General features: G+C 35.7%; 1 long non-coding RNA gene across 2 annotated transcripts in view; it reads right to left on the reverse strand.

Moving 5' to 3' along the window:
• LOC140850577 (uncharacterized) overlaps positions 1 to 15459 on the reverse strand; it is a 497739-nt gene that overhangs the window by 431856 nt on the left and 50424 nt on the right. For both annotated transcript variants that reach the window (XR_012133517.1, XR_012133518.1), the window contains exon 3: positions 15243 to 15360. This is a non-coding gene — a long non-coding RNA (uncharacterized lncRNA). The remainder of the gene's footprint in view (positions 1 to 15242; positions 15361 to 15459) is intronic.

Below are 15459 nucleotides of genomic sequence, written 5' to 3' on the forward strand. Positions count from 1 at the left end.
TAAAGTGGGGGGAATTATGCTCTCTGACTTCGAGCTCTACTACAAAGCCACAGTAATCAAGACAATTTGGTACTAGCATAAGAACCAACCCACAGTCCAATGGAAAAGACTAGAAGGCCCAGGTATAAACCCAAGCATATATGGCCAATGAATATACGATAAAGGAGCCATGGATATACAATGGGGAAAGGAGAGCCTCTTCAACAGCTGGTGTTGGCAAAACTGGACAGCTACATGTATGAGAATGAAACTGGATTATTGTCTAACCCCATACACAAAAGTAAACTCACAATGAATTAAAGACCTGAATGTAAGTCATGAAACCATAAACTCTTAGAAAAAAATAATAGGCAAAAATTTATTGGACATAAACATGAGCACCTTCTTCATGAACATATCTCCCTGGACAACAGAACCAAAAGCAATAATGAATGAGTGGGGACTATATCAAACTAAAGATTATATGCACAGCAAAGGACACCAATTAGTAGAACAAAGACATCCTAAAGTATGGGAGAATATATTCATGAATGATATATCTGATAAGGTGTTGAGATCCAAATTATATAAAGAGCTCACACACCTCAACAAACAAAACAGCAAATAAGTCAGTTAAATAATGGGCAGGGGAGTTGAACAGACACTTCTCCAAAGAAGAAATACAGATGCCCAACAGGCACATGAAATAATGCTCCACATCACTGATCATCAGAGAAATGCAAATTAAAACCACAATGAGATATCACCTCACACCAATTAGGATGGCCAACATCCAAAAGACAAACAAGTGTTAGCAAACATGAGGAGGGGAACCCTCCTCCACTGCTGGTGGTAATGTAAAATAGTTCAATTATTATAGAAAGCAGTATGGAGGTTCCACAAAAAAAAACTAAAAATAGAAATACCATTTGATACAGGAATTCCTTTCCTAGGAATTTACCCTAAGAATGCAGGAGCCTAGTTTGAAAAAGACATATGTACCCTTATGTTTATCACAGCACTTTTTACAATCGCCAAGAAATGGAAGCAACCTAAGTATCCATCAGTAGATGAATGGATAAAGATGTGGTACATATACACAATGGAATATTATTTAGCCAAAAGAAGAAAACAAACCCTACAATTTGCAACAACATGAATGGAGCTTGAGGGTATTATGCTCAGTGAAATAAGCCAGGAGGAGAAAGACAAGTATCAAATGATTTCACTCATCTGTGGAGTATAAGAACTAAGCAAACCTGAAGGAACAAAATAGCAGTAGACTCACAGAACCAAAGAATGGACTAACAGTTACCAAAGGGAAAGGGACTGGTGAAAATGAGTGGGAAGAGAGAGATAAGGGGGAAAAATGGGCATTACAATTAGCACACAATGTAGCAGGGGTGGGAGATAATGGGGAAAGCAGTATAACACGGAGAAGACAAGTAGTGATTCTAGAGCATCTTACTATGCTGATGGACAGTGACTGCAATGGGGTATGTGGTGGGGACTTGATAATAGGGGGAGCCTAGTAACCATAATGTTGCTCATGTAATTGTACATTAATAATACAAAAAAAAAAGACTGTCTTTATCATTGATCTTTGCCATTTTAATTATTATATGTCTCGATATTGTCTTCCTTGGGTCCCTTGTGTTGGGAGATCTGTGTACCTCCATGGCTTGAGAGACTATCTCCTTACCCAGAATGGGGATGTTTTCCATAATTACCTCCTAAATAACACTTTCTATCCCCTTTTCTCTCTCTTCTTCTTCTGGTACCCCTAAAACGCGGATATTGTTCCATTTGGATTGGTCACACAGTTCTCTCAATATTCTTTCATTCTTAGAGATTCTTTTTTCTCTCTGTGCGTCAGCTTCTTTGTATTCCTCTTCTCTAATTTCTATTCCATTTACCATCTCTTCTACTACACCTAATCTGCTTTTAAATCCCTCCATTTTATGTTCCATTTCAGATATGGAATTTCTTAATCTTTGAAATCTCCTTCTTAAATGCATCCCTGAGTTCTTAAGTATTTTTCTATACCTCCATTAAGCATGTTTATTATTTTTATTTTAAACTCTCTTTCAGGAAAATTGGCGAGTTCAGTTTCATTTCGCCCTTTTTCTGGGGTTTGTGATATTTTGTTATGAGCCAGGTTCCTTTTACATTTCATAATTCTATGTGGTACCCTCTAGTGCCCAGAAGCTCTAGTCTCTGGAGGTGCTCAGCCCCTAGAGTGAGGTTGGGGGTTGCAGGGGAGCAGTGCTGGTGCCTGCAGGGAGGAAAGAGCTGTTTCCTGATTCCCGGCTGCAGTGCCTGTCTCCAGTATCAGAGCCAGTGGGCCAAGCACACAGGTGTAAGCCTCTGTGCTTGACATCTCTAGGTGTTATAGGCGGGGCCTCCCTCTGGCTGGCCTAATGCCAGCACAGTGACTTCCAGTTTGTGAGCAGGTGCCAGCAGACCAGGAGGAAGGTGCAGCAGGCTGCGTGTCACAGTGAATTCATAGTCAGAATTGTTGAGATAGAATCCTTCCTCTTTTTGTACTTGTATTTTAGAGCCAATGAAAAGATGCTAGTTAGGAATTTTTGAGTTCTGATTCCAGTTTTGCAAAGAGTTACTTTGTGATGTTGGTGAAGTGTCCTAACTTTAGTTAATTTCTTCATTTGTAAAAAGAAGAAAGTTAACTATGATTTACAGGGTTTTTTGGGTAACAAAGTTTTATGATTATGTGAAAAGTTCTCAGCATCAATAATGAGACTGAAATTAGCTGGGAAGTAGGGACTCTTATTAGGTAGAGGATGAGTGTTGCCTTGTTTTGTCATGTTTCAGTAACCTCAGAAGCAGAAAAAAAATGAGAGCTTAGCTGATCCTATAGACAAAATGAGGAATGTCCATAAGTTCACATGACTTCCAAAATCTAGAAATGGAAATTAAGTGAGTTTATTCTTGAAGCATAAACCTAATGATTTCAGAAGAAGGTTCAAATGTGCACTCAGAGATGTAGTGACACAGGAGTTACAATTTTGCTGTAGATAATTCTTATTTCACTAAGAAGGAAGTACGTTAGGGAAAGTAAGGCAAGACTGAGCCAGTAATGCAGTTACTTTAAGTGAATGTCATAGGTCAATGGAGCAGCTCTGCTCCTCTCAGCTGTTCAAGAACCCTGGTTTCTTTTAAGTCATTTCTTTCTCCTAGGGCATTGTGCTCATCTGTATGATCAAAATTGGGTTACTCCTGAATCTGCTTTCCAGTTGGTAGGGAAGAAAAATGAGTAGGTTAGAGTACATGTGCAATGAAGGTAGCACGCATCATTTCTTCTCTCTCTCTCTTTTTTTTGGTGAGAAGTTAGTCAAATGATTCAAATGATCTTGATTTAAGTGATATCCTTTACTATGTGTTCAGGAAGCAAGGGAGAATAAATTTTGATTCACACAGAAACTTGCCACTTGGTGACTATATTATATGACATTCTTTTAACCAAAAGAGAAATGGCCAGATACATTCACTAAGTACCTTTTTATATGATGAATTGTTGTACACTTTTGATTCATCACACAGTACTTTACAAATATATATTTCTTTGGCATATGAGCATATACTATAAACATATGTAATATGGCCATTAAAATTATTTTGCACAAGTATATTTAATAGACTGTAAGTGAATTCACAATATGTTAATTTTAAAATGCAGATTATAAAACAAAAAATATGGAATTTTTGTATATCTGTATATATGGAAAATGTTGGAACATTATACATGAATATATTAATATGACTTACTGCTAATATTTTTGTTTTAGATGGCTATGTTCCCTAATTTTCCCAATGAACACATATTTATTATGTAAAAAACAAAAATAACATATAAAAATTAAATATAAAGGTCTAAAATGATCAAAGGAGAATTTAAACTCAGGTTCATTCTACTTCAGCTATAATTTGGCTAGAATTAGTAATTTCTTTGGTCAAAAGTTTTGAGGAGACTTATGGTAGCCCAACATAAATTTGCCAGAAAATTTAGGGGTAGGAATATGGGAAGGAGGAAGTTAAAACAGTTGGCCTATGATCTATTTATCTCATCATTATTATGGGGTGTTACAGAAGGGAAAAGAAAAAGGCAGATAACTGGTGTGGTCTTCTTGTAAACATGATAACGGACCTCTGTGCTAAGGAACCAGATTTTACTAGAAGGCAAATTCTTATGTATAAAGTGCTTGAAGTGAACAGACAGTTCTACAAAGAAGAAATTCAGATGGCCAACAGGCACATGAAAAGATGCTCCACATCACTAATTATCAGGGAAATGCAAATTAAAACCACAATGAAATATCACCTCACACCACTTATGATGGCCAGCATTGAAAAGACTAAGAACAAATTCAAGCAAGAATGTGGAGAAAAGGGAACCGTACACTGCTGGTGGGAATGTAAAATAGTTCAACCATTGTGGAAAGCAGTATGGAGGTTCCTCAAAAAACTAAAAATAGAAATACCATTTGACCCAGGAATTCCACTCCTAGGAATTTACCTAAAGAATATAAGTTCTCAGATTCAAAAAGACATATGCACCCCCTATGTTTATAGCAGCACATTTACAATAGCCAAGATGTGGAAACAACCTAAGTGTCCATCAGTAGATGAATGGATAAAGAAGCGGTATATATACAGAATGGAATACTATTCAGCCATAAGAAAGAAACAAGAAACAAATCCTACCATTTGCAACAACATGGATAGAACTGGAGGATATTATGCTCAGTGAAATGAGCCAGGCAGAAAAAGACAAGTGCCAACTGTTTTCCCTCATTTGTGGCATATAATAACGAAGCAAAACTGAGGGAACAAAGTAGCAGCAAACTCACAGATGCCAAGAAGGGACTAGTGATGAAAGGGGTGTGGTGGGGAAGGACGGGTGGGGAGGGAGGGAGAAGGGGATTGAGGGGTATTATGATTAGTTCACATGGTGTGGGGGGGATCATTGGGAAGACAGTGTAGTACAGAGGAGACAAGTAGTGACTCTGTGGCATCTTACTACACTGATGACAGTGACTGCCATGGGGCATAAGGGGGACTCAGTAATATGGATGAATGTATGTCTACCCTATTCTAATGTACACAACTCATTCCATTCACCCAAACTAAATTTTAATTGTTTGTTCACTCAACAAGCATTTATTACACACCAAGAATGCATCAACTATTGTGCAGAGTGCCAGGAAAGAATGTTTAGCACGATATAGTTCCTCCCCTATAGGAGATACCTCTAGTAAATAGCAAATCACAATATAATAATCTAAGTGAGATGTACTTTGTATGTCAGGGAAAAATACAAGGTATTATGGACTTAAATAACTCAGACCTCATACACAATCTTAAAGGTTAGAAAATGCTTCCTCAAAAAAATGCTAACCAAATAGTAAGAGAGTCAGATAAAGGGGGATAAGGTGTACAGTGAGAACCGTAACCGTCAGCTCCTGAGGCCTATTGCCTACTCCTACCTTCTTCATATGCTGTCTCCTAATCCAATTCCTATTTCAAGCAGCCTAACAATGCCTGTTTCAACAACTATAAACATTAAAAATCCTATTCAATGAAAGAAAAATACTGGAAAAGACTTTGTTTTACTCTCTTTACATCTCTTCTATACCATAGCATTGCTATTCTCTACAAAATGTAAGTGTATGATGCCTAAAATATTTAGGCTTCTTGTGCATGAAGGACTATGATTTTGAGACACTGTTGTGTAAAGTCTTAAAGACTAAAGAGATACTCAAAAATGTGTATAAATTTGAGCGTGAAAAAAATGAGGAAGTAAATTGGCCTGCAGTGTGGTCTCTGGGTCATGAATTATTTCTACGGTGTCTACAGTTAAATAAGGAATGTCTCTGATTGATAGCATGAGGACAAATTATTTAAAAAACTACTGGCTTTGTTGGGGGGTTTCTAAATATAGATATTCAAGTCTATTGCATTTTATTAGAAATTTTAGTAATAATTAAAGTGATTTATGTTCCATGTTTGATGATGAAATAACACACTCATATTTTATGTGCCTTAAAATATTTTCATAAAATTTAAAATAATTTTACATAAATTAGAAATCAACATAGGCTGTACATCTATAGTTATTATGAACATAAAATGATTTACAAAATACTTAATGTGTTACCAAAATGAAATCTTTCTTTAAAGATTACAATAGGTATGCTGAAATTTCACTAACCAAAGGCACTATTTTCAAAACATTTCAAATTGGCATAACAAAGTATCAACCAAAGCTTACTAGGAAAATATATGAATATATTTAATTACTTTCTTCCTATTACAAGAAAAAAGTGTTTATTATTAATGAATTTAAACAGCCTGTGATGTGAAGAGATATGAAACAAATTACTCAAAAAAAAATAAACTTTATTATTATTAGGAGAAAATTTCTGTTCTAAATAATTTAAAATTTAAAGATTAAATCAAGTGGTCATATTTAGAAAGTTCAGTTTTAAAATAAAAAATTATGAAGTGCCAAAATCGCATTAAAAATGCTTTGGGCTTAAAAACCAGTACACAGTGAACACAATGAAATATAGTCTAGTCTTTTAAATAGAATCATTTCTATTTCCTGGATTAATGATGGTTTAAAGATTCAGCTATTAAAAAGACTTCTTAAATATGAAAGACTTATAAATAGCAAAAGTTCCACAGATTTGCTGTTTCAACTGCTATAAACACAAGCACTTCTACTGTTGGACACAAGGGAGAGTTTCAATTCTCCACGGAGCTCTGCTTTTCTCTCAGTTTAGGGTCACCAGCAGATTACTAGACATCCAGATTAATAAGATTAGTAAACATACAAGTTTAAATATAGAAAGTTAATCAACAATATTCCTATTCTTAGTGTTTTTATATAATGCCATATACATAAAAGTTCTTAATTCACTTTTAAATATACAATAAGAATAAAAGAAAAAGTTCTAATCATAAGTATGAACTATAAAATGTCCTACACCTTTACTGAAATAACAATATCCTCTTTGACTCAGAGTGGGGTTAAATCTCAATAAACCCAAAAAATCATAACTTGAAAATATAAATTGAAAATACATTTAATACACCTAACTACCAAATACATAACTTAGACTGGCATACCTTACACATGCTCAGTACACTGATATTAGTCTATAGTTTGGCAAAATCATCTAACAAAATGCCTGTTTTATAATAAAGTGTTTAAAAACTCATGTAATTTATTGAAAGTGAAAAATGGTTGTATAGGTACGGAATGGCTGTGTGTCAGTTGTTTACCCTTTTGCTTGTATGGCTGACTGGGAGCTGTAGTTCAATGCTGCTACCTAGCATCATGAGAGAGTATCCATACCACATATCACAGGCCCAGGAAAAGATCAATATTCAAAATTGTAAGTATGGTTTCTGAATGTGAATGTGTATTGCTCTCCCATCCTCTTAAAGTCAAAACTTGTAAGTCAAATCAGCATAAGTCAGGGACCATATGAACTATTAGAAAATATCCTCAATTATTAAAGAATTCAAATTCAAATATTACAATTCAATATTAAAATTATGTGACTTCTACAAGTAAATGTATTCACTCACCTCCCAGCTTTGTCCAAATAAATGCTCTTAACTTCATCTAGTGATGTGTTTATAATGTCTATATATTTTCTCCCAAGAAACATCCCCAAGTATTTTAAGAGCTCAACTCTTATTTAGACAACAAAGTCCCTTGTCAGCCCCAAAGAAGTATTTCCAACTACTGAGTTAAATTCATAGAGTTCCAGAAACAAAGTAGTATCTTTTCTTAGCTAGTATCTATTAATCCTTTTTGGATCAAACTCTTAAAAGCCTGGGATATCCTGCCCCACAGTGATATTTCTTGGTTGCACATTGCATACCCTCTTTAGATGCCAGATTTTAGCAAAAAAAATCCTTTCAGTTGTATATTTTGACCCACTGAGAACTACACAATCTAATGTCAAGTTGCAACTATGAAGTGTTTTACTTCCTCTCCTTCGAAAACAATCCATTAATTGCACCCTTGCCTATACCAATGTTCTTTCTTAACCTGCTTCCATGTTGCCTATCCTGTGAGATTCCTGTCTGGACCTTTTATCCCACTAGCCAGGGAGCACCTCTGATTATTCTGATCACTCAGTACCAAAAACCCTCCTTTCCTGACTTGACCCAATTTTCCTTTTCCAAGTGCTTGACTCAAATTTAACTTCTCTCAGCTATTTCAGGTATCTCCCTGAATTCTTTTTAATCAGACCATCTAAGAATTGAATTTTGAAGAAGTCTGTGCATCTGATCTTCTTGTTATAACCTCATTACATTTCTGCCATTTTACTTGGAGCTAAATAATGTCGCCAGAACCAAGTGACCTCTACTACATGACAGTATCCTAATTCTTGGTAAAGGAATCACCATATTTGACATATATCAGGAATATATGTTGAAGTAGATCCATCAATTCCCATAAATGCTGGCACACATTCTTAAGCTTCTGACAATAATGAGAAATATTTAGGCTTATCCAACAATGACCAAGGTACAAGATTCAGCATGGTTTAATCATCAATTCTACTTGCTAAATATTTTTCTGGCTCTCTGCCTTGTGGGACACAATTTCATGTCCCAGCATCACTGAACTTAAGCATAGCCATGTGACCTTTCTTTGGCCAGTAAAATATTAGCAAAAATGTCAATTCCAGGCAGTTGCTTAAGCAGCAAGTATAAATTCAAACTCTCTTCTTGCTTCTAGATAAGCATGCAGTATTGGGTTAAGACTCCCAGGCAAGCCAAGTAGTAAGAGAAAGGGGCACCCCACTGCCCATGCTGGAGATACAGCATGAGTAAGAAATAGCCTCTCATCTAATTAAACTACTGAGATTTTAAGTAAAATTGCAGCACTATCTAGCCCATGTTTACTAACAACACCACTAAAAAAAAGCCTAAGTGAATTAGTCGCATATTCATACTGGACAGGCTTACAACCTGATCAGTACATAGGGACTACATTTAGCATGAAGCAGTGAGTCAAAGTTGCTATTTATTTTTTTCCTCCTTATTTTCTCTGAAAGAAATTACATAAACTTACTCTTCAAAACACCCTTTTTTCTAAACAGCGTAAGAAATCAAGAACAGACTTTTTATTTCATGACATCCACAGAAACTACAACTCTCACTCAACAAAAACAAAATGGAAAACATTACTTGAGTTAGAACTTTTACAATCACATGATTACTTGTAAATTGATTTATCTGTATATTAATTTTAAAATTATGATACATTTTATTAAATTAGAAGCATTCTGTTCTTAACTTATACTCAAATAGCATGACATTCTAAATGGCCTTAATGATTACTAATAAAATATCAACATTGTATTCAGTCACATTTTTTATTGTAAATAATTAAGAACGTTATGGTTTAACTATCCAGTGACTCAAGCTGCTTATAACAACATGTTATCTTTGATGAAAAAGTTTTCTGAAATTCTTTCCAAAGCAAATTTATGTTACATATGCACTGATCATTTGTTAATGGTCTTTAAAATTCTCAACATAGGAAACTATCATCTTATGAAAATCATATTTGTCCAAAAGAAAAGGAGAGACACGAGTACATGGAAAATTCAAATTAACAGTGGTGTTCATAGTTGTAACACATTTTTTTCTCTTAATATTTTTTCTAATCTGTTCCTAATTGTTTATTTATATTTGAAAGAACATAAATTCATTTAGGCAGTTTCTTCTACAGTGTCAGCCCCATATGCCATGACCTCATCAATAATGTACTATCATAATGACAAAGAAAATTTAACATAAAACTTGAAAAATTTTCAATTGCAGCAGGATAGAAAAAAATTATCCAATAATTATAGCAGATCTTCTTTATAATATGCTTTTCTATCAGATCCTTGGCTGAATTTTGGTGCATTATTTCAATTATAAGTAGGAGTCAACAACAAAACAAATTTTCTTGAGAATTTTTTCCTGAAATATATTTTATAATAGATAAGTATCCTGTATATCTCATTATTAAAACATAAAGACCTATTACAGAATATTGGCTTCATATTCTTGAATATTTAGAGGTCCCACTTTCTATTACAGGATCATAAGATTTAAATGAACCTACTCTTAAACCGAGGGAGAAATTAATAGCAAAATGCATAATTTTAAGCAAGATATCAAATATTTTTACAAGTATTAGAAAAATACACACATAGAAAAATGTTCCTAGCATGCTCCCTTGTAAAGTATAATTGAAATAATGTGTTTCTACTACACACACAAAAAAGAAGTTTATAGAGCTGTATAGAATCACAATTTAAATTGTGAGGGTCTTGAATTCTTTTCATTATTACCAAAACTGGTGGTTGGGTGCCAGGAATTTTTCTTAAAACATTATAATGCCTTTAGATTTTCTATGTATTTGCTACTTAAAGGCTGTCTTATTCAAACTTGTCCACATTTATTTCTCTGAGCTTGTGCTGCTTTACAGCAACTTTTCTTACAGATCTTCAGTACAGAGATATTCTTCATTTATATTCCTTGATTTTAAAAATTCATGAAAGAATATTTGACCTTGTGATCTGTGTCTGCAGCTTATGAATATTTTTTCATTGTTTTGTTTGTTTCTACTTGTGTTACTGCTCATCTTGTTGCTTCTAAAACCATCTACTTTTACTGGGTATAGGGATAAAGTCAAATAATTTAAGAAATTGTAGTAAACACTTTTTCTCTTTGTTGCTTGATATGTCAGGTTCTAAGGCTCATATTTTCAAATGTCTTGATATTATATGAAGTTCAGCTCCAATGAAAAAATTCTACATCTAACCAAAGATGAAAAGATGCAACATACATGGGTACCTAAATATTCCCCTAAATAACAGCTCTGGCCTATTAGACCATAAATGAAAAGAAATGAGAGCATGACCTTAAGGCAGGTGAGCTCTGTTAGTCTACAACAGGCCGTAATTAATCTCATGCACCCTTGTATTTTTCCTGCAGCATTTACTACCATGGTAGAAGCTAGTCCGTTTCTGCCCATTCTGTCTGCCACTGTCCCCTTCAGACGTGCATCATCTTTCACCTTGATTAACACAGTGGTCTCTAAACTGGCTTCTGGGCAACGTAAACATTTCTACTGTTCATCCTGCCTGATGATCTGTTATTGTAGACACCTTCTCTGGCATTCCCGTAAAAGATGGCCTCTCAGTTTTGTTCACACATCTCCAGCAAAAGCAAGCTCAGTGCCACATATTTGGCTACTATTTATTTTTCACCCGACTAAACTTGTTTCAAAAATTTAGTAATATCTGCCTCCAAGTAATTCTGTGCATTAATTTTAGCCCTGCTCAGTGGAGCTACACAGATTAAAGTTATGTTTTCCATTTTATATCTCTGAAAACAGTACTTTCTGGCATCTGTTCCATGTTTCACAGTTCTCCTAGATATTACTCGGATGGCCTGGTTTTCAGACCCATTCACAATCCTTTTTCCTCCTCTAAACACATTTCATCTGCCATCTTAAATTAACAAATGACAACTAAAGAGGCAATTTTTGGAATGGCAGTGGGAGCAGCTCTGGACTCTCTCTGCAGTGAAACAATCATAACTGGTGAAAAGTATTAAAAGAACACTTGGAATTATTTAAAGACTCTTTATAGTGTCAAAAGGGCATCCAGCAAACTAAGATACTTCTATTCAAGAAAACCTACTAAGTCTCAGGAAGAACTCCAAGAGTCTGTGGCATTTAATCCATAACCCACTTCCTCCCTCTCTCTCCAGCTCAGCATAATGGAAACTCTACCCCTACAGGTCCAGCCAAGCACACAGGGCTCCCACTTGTCTCCAGTTCCCAGTGTAGAGCTACGGTTCTTTCTGGGAAGAGCAGGCCACCAACATTCACTGACACACACCCAGCTGCACAGTGCAGAAACTCCCTACTCTTGGCAAAGAGAGGGGAGAGACCTAGGGCTCTCCTTCTGCACCTAGTCCCCACTCACGGGGCAGAAGGGCTACATTAACTGTAACAGATGAAGGTTACTGAAGCCCCTACTGCCTTTACCCAACAACCTGACTTTAAGGACACGGTGTTATTCTAAAAGAAAGGGGTAACTGTCCTGGCATTTTCATGAAGGTTCATGTGTATCAACTATTTTCCTGGAATATGATTCAACTGAACCTATTGATGCAAACACCTTTAATCATTAAACTAAAACACCACCTCTTGTGCTTTAAATGTCTCTTAAATATCTTTCCACTTTTCTCATTTACACATAATTCTTTAACCTAACCAAGAAAACTTTTACTTTGCCTCTCTTATATTTCTCATGCATATTTAATCAACATAAGAGATTGTTCTCACCTCCTTTATCTCCTCTCCATTCTTAATGCAGGCGTCATTGTTCAGATGTCTCATACCAGAACAATTAAAATAAACTCGTAACTTCAGTTTCTGTTCTAGCAGATTGGAGGTACCTCTGCCAAATTAATTTTCCAGAATTCCTAAGAAGTCACTTTCCTACTAAGAAATCTTCTAAGATTGCTTACTGCCTACAGAATAAAATTCTTATCTCACTTTATTCCTCTCCAACAGCTGCCCTAAAACTCTTTCACCTAATTCCCCACTGTTTCCTGAATATGTAAAAAAGTGCTTCAGGAAAAGATGACTAAGAAATCACTCTTAAATGAGTTATTAATGATTTTTTAAACCCAGAATGACATGGTTAAATGTTTAATCAGTTTAATAAAAATGTAAAATGATCAAATTGTTATTATTTATCCAGTCTATTGAAATTTCCATTTCAGAAAATGTTAAAGAGAAAAATCCTTTTGTTCTTGCTTAATTCAACCTTTCTTACTAAAGGCATTCATTAAATACTGAGGGCATTTAACAACGTATTACTAAAAAGGTTTCCTATATAGCCATGGTTTCTAAACCCTTTCTGTCACCATACATTTTGTTACAAATTGCAAATTTGTTTTTTTGGGCAGGAAACAGTAATTGTAAAATGACTTAAACATTTTTTTAAGCTCCAAGACTTTTAAGACTCAAATGTTTAAGGGGAGAAAATTAGTCTTCGGATATAATAAAAATACTCTTGAGTCATAAAAGAACACTACAGATGAACAAGTAAGTTTTATACTGAGGGCAGTATTTTAAAGGGGTAAAAAAGAAGAAAATCACAGTTTACTTCAACCAACCTGTCTGTACTGCATATCCATCACCCCACTATTTCAATAACTAGATTAAAAAATTGTCATAATCATGCTATTATGATCAAGCTAATTTAGTTTAAAATATCAAGGTAAAATAAAAACAAAATAGAGCTTTGAGCTCATTCAAATTCGTTTGCTATACTTTCACGGCCTTAGTTACTTCCTCTGGAACATAAAAGGATTAGTCATGAAAATTTCAGAGGCCTTTCAAGCTGTTTATCATTCATAGTAGTTATAGGATCCAAACAAAATAATTAATATAATAATAATAGCATGATGAATAACTAACATATATTGAGTTCTGAAAATATGGAAAGCTCACTGCAAATGAATATATCTCATTTAATCCCTTAAACAAACTTATAAGATACATACTTTTATTTCCAATCAAGATATAGAGATAGAAAAAAGCACAAAAAGTTTAAATAACTTTCCAAGCAGTCTAATGAGGAACTCAGGGTCCTGAACACAGACTATGCTTCTTTGTAAAAGTGTCCTGCTTGGAAATTCTTTGAAATTATATGCAAGCAATTGCTCCCAGATGGACTACCACATGTGATATTTATAATGATCTATGGAAGGGGGAGGGTCATGATTTATGCTTAATAAGGAAACTGTGTGGTGACATGGAAAGTGCAGGGCAGAATCCCAGTTCTGCCACTTACCAACCACATAATCTTTGCTCAGTTTACCTAACCTCTCTGTGGATAAAATGAGAGTTCCTGTGGCCAGGATTCTCACCTGGCCCTGGTTGACAAGCTCACTGCACACCTGTGGGCAATACATGGCTGTTGACTATATAAAGAGCTCCGCCCAGTGCTCTGGGCACATCACGGTGGCAGGGTTGCAAGGCTGCAGGAAAGCAGAGCATAGGCTGGAGTGGTGGCAGTCCCAAGGACAGAGGCCCAGAGGATGGCTGTGTAGGACAATTGTGCAGAGAGGCTCAGAAGATGGCTGTGTGGGAGGACTGTGCAGGGAGAGAGGCCCAGAGGAAGGCCGTGCAAACAGAGGGGCCCAGAGGCAGAGGCTGGTTTGCTGCATGCAGACTTGCTCTGAGTGAACAGGATTTTAGTGACTGACCTGCCCCCTGGAAATAAAGGTGGGTATAACCCCTTCACCCCAAGAACATTCTGCTATCATTTTCTATGGTCACACTGAATCCATAGCGAACTTGCCCAGGGCTGAAACCCATTGGCAAGACACTCTCTGACTCATGTTTTCTCAGCCAAAAAAAAAAAAATGAGAATAATACTTTATGATTTTGCTAGAGCTGATATAACAAAACACCACAGATTCAGTGGTGGCTTTAACAACAAAAATCTATTTTCTCACAGTTCTGGAGACTAATAGTCTAAGACCAAGGAGTCAGCAGATTTGGTTTCTTCTGAGACCTCTCTCCTTAACTTGCAGATGGCCACCTACTCACGATATCTTCAGTTATCCATTGTTGTGTGTTAGCTATGTCCCGATCTCGTCTTCTTATAAGGACAGCAAGTCATACTAGATTAGGGCTCACCTGTATGAACTCACTTTTCTTCAGTTACCTCTGTAAAAGCCCTATCTCCAAATACAGTATCATTCTGAGAGTGAGGAGAAGAGTTTCAACTTGTAAATTTGGGGTAGAACACAATGTAGCCCATTTACTTTTTAGAGTTACTGTAAGATTAGGAAAATGTAAATCACTTGTCTAGAATTAGGAAGACTATGTTCTAATACCTCTGTTACATATTAGTAAAGCCAGGGTAATGTGGGTAGCTATAACCTTTTCATACCTATATAAACTGGTAGAAACATGCATATATTCCAAATGCTGATGTGACAAGAAGGGGTCAAGTTTTAATTCTCAGACCAGTACTATTTGAATTCAACTACCTGAAATTATCTTTCATTTTGTTAAAGGACATCAAAGGAGGCAAATAGAAAATAAATATCCTTACTGAGAGTAAATACTTAAACCTACCTAAACTTCACATATACAACTTAATAGGACTTTAGAAACTTTTTCAAACACTTACTTTGCAGATGAGAAAGGTAAAATGACTTGTCCAAGGTCACACACAGAGTTAGATCCTGGCAGAGCAAGTGCTGATTCGGAGCTGTCATGCCAATGGGCTTCAGCCCCAGACAAGTTCACTGTGGGTTCAATGAGACCAAAGAAATTACAATGGAATGTACTTGGGGTGAAAGCGTTTATACCCAACTTTATTCCCTTGGTGGCAGGTCAATCACTAA

Source organism: Manis javanica, chromosome 7 (assembly GCF_040802235.1).
Source record: "Manis javanica isolate MJ-LG chromosome 7, MJ_LKY, whole genome shotgun sequence".
In the NCBI taxonomy this organism is placed as follows: Eukaryota; Metazoa; Chordata; class Mammalia; order Pholidota; family Manidae; genus Manis; species Manis javanica.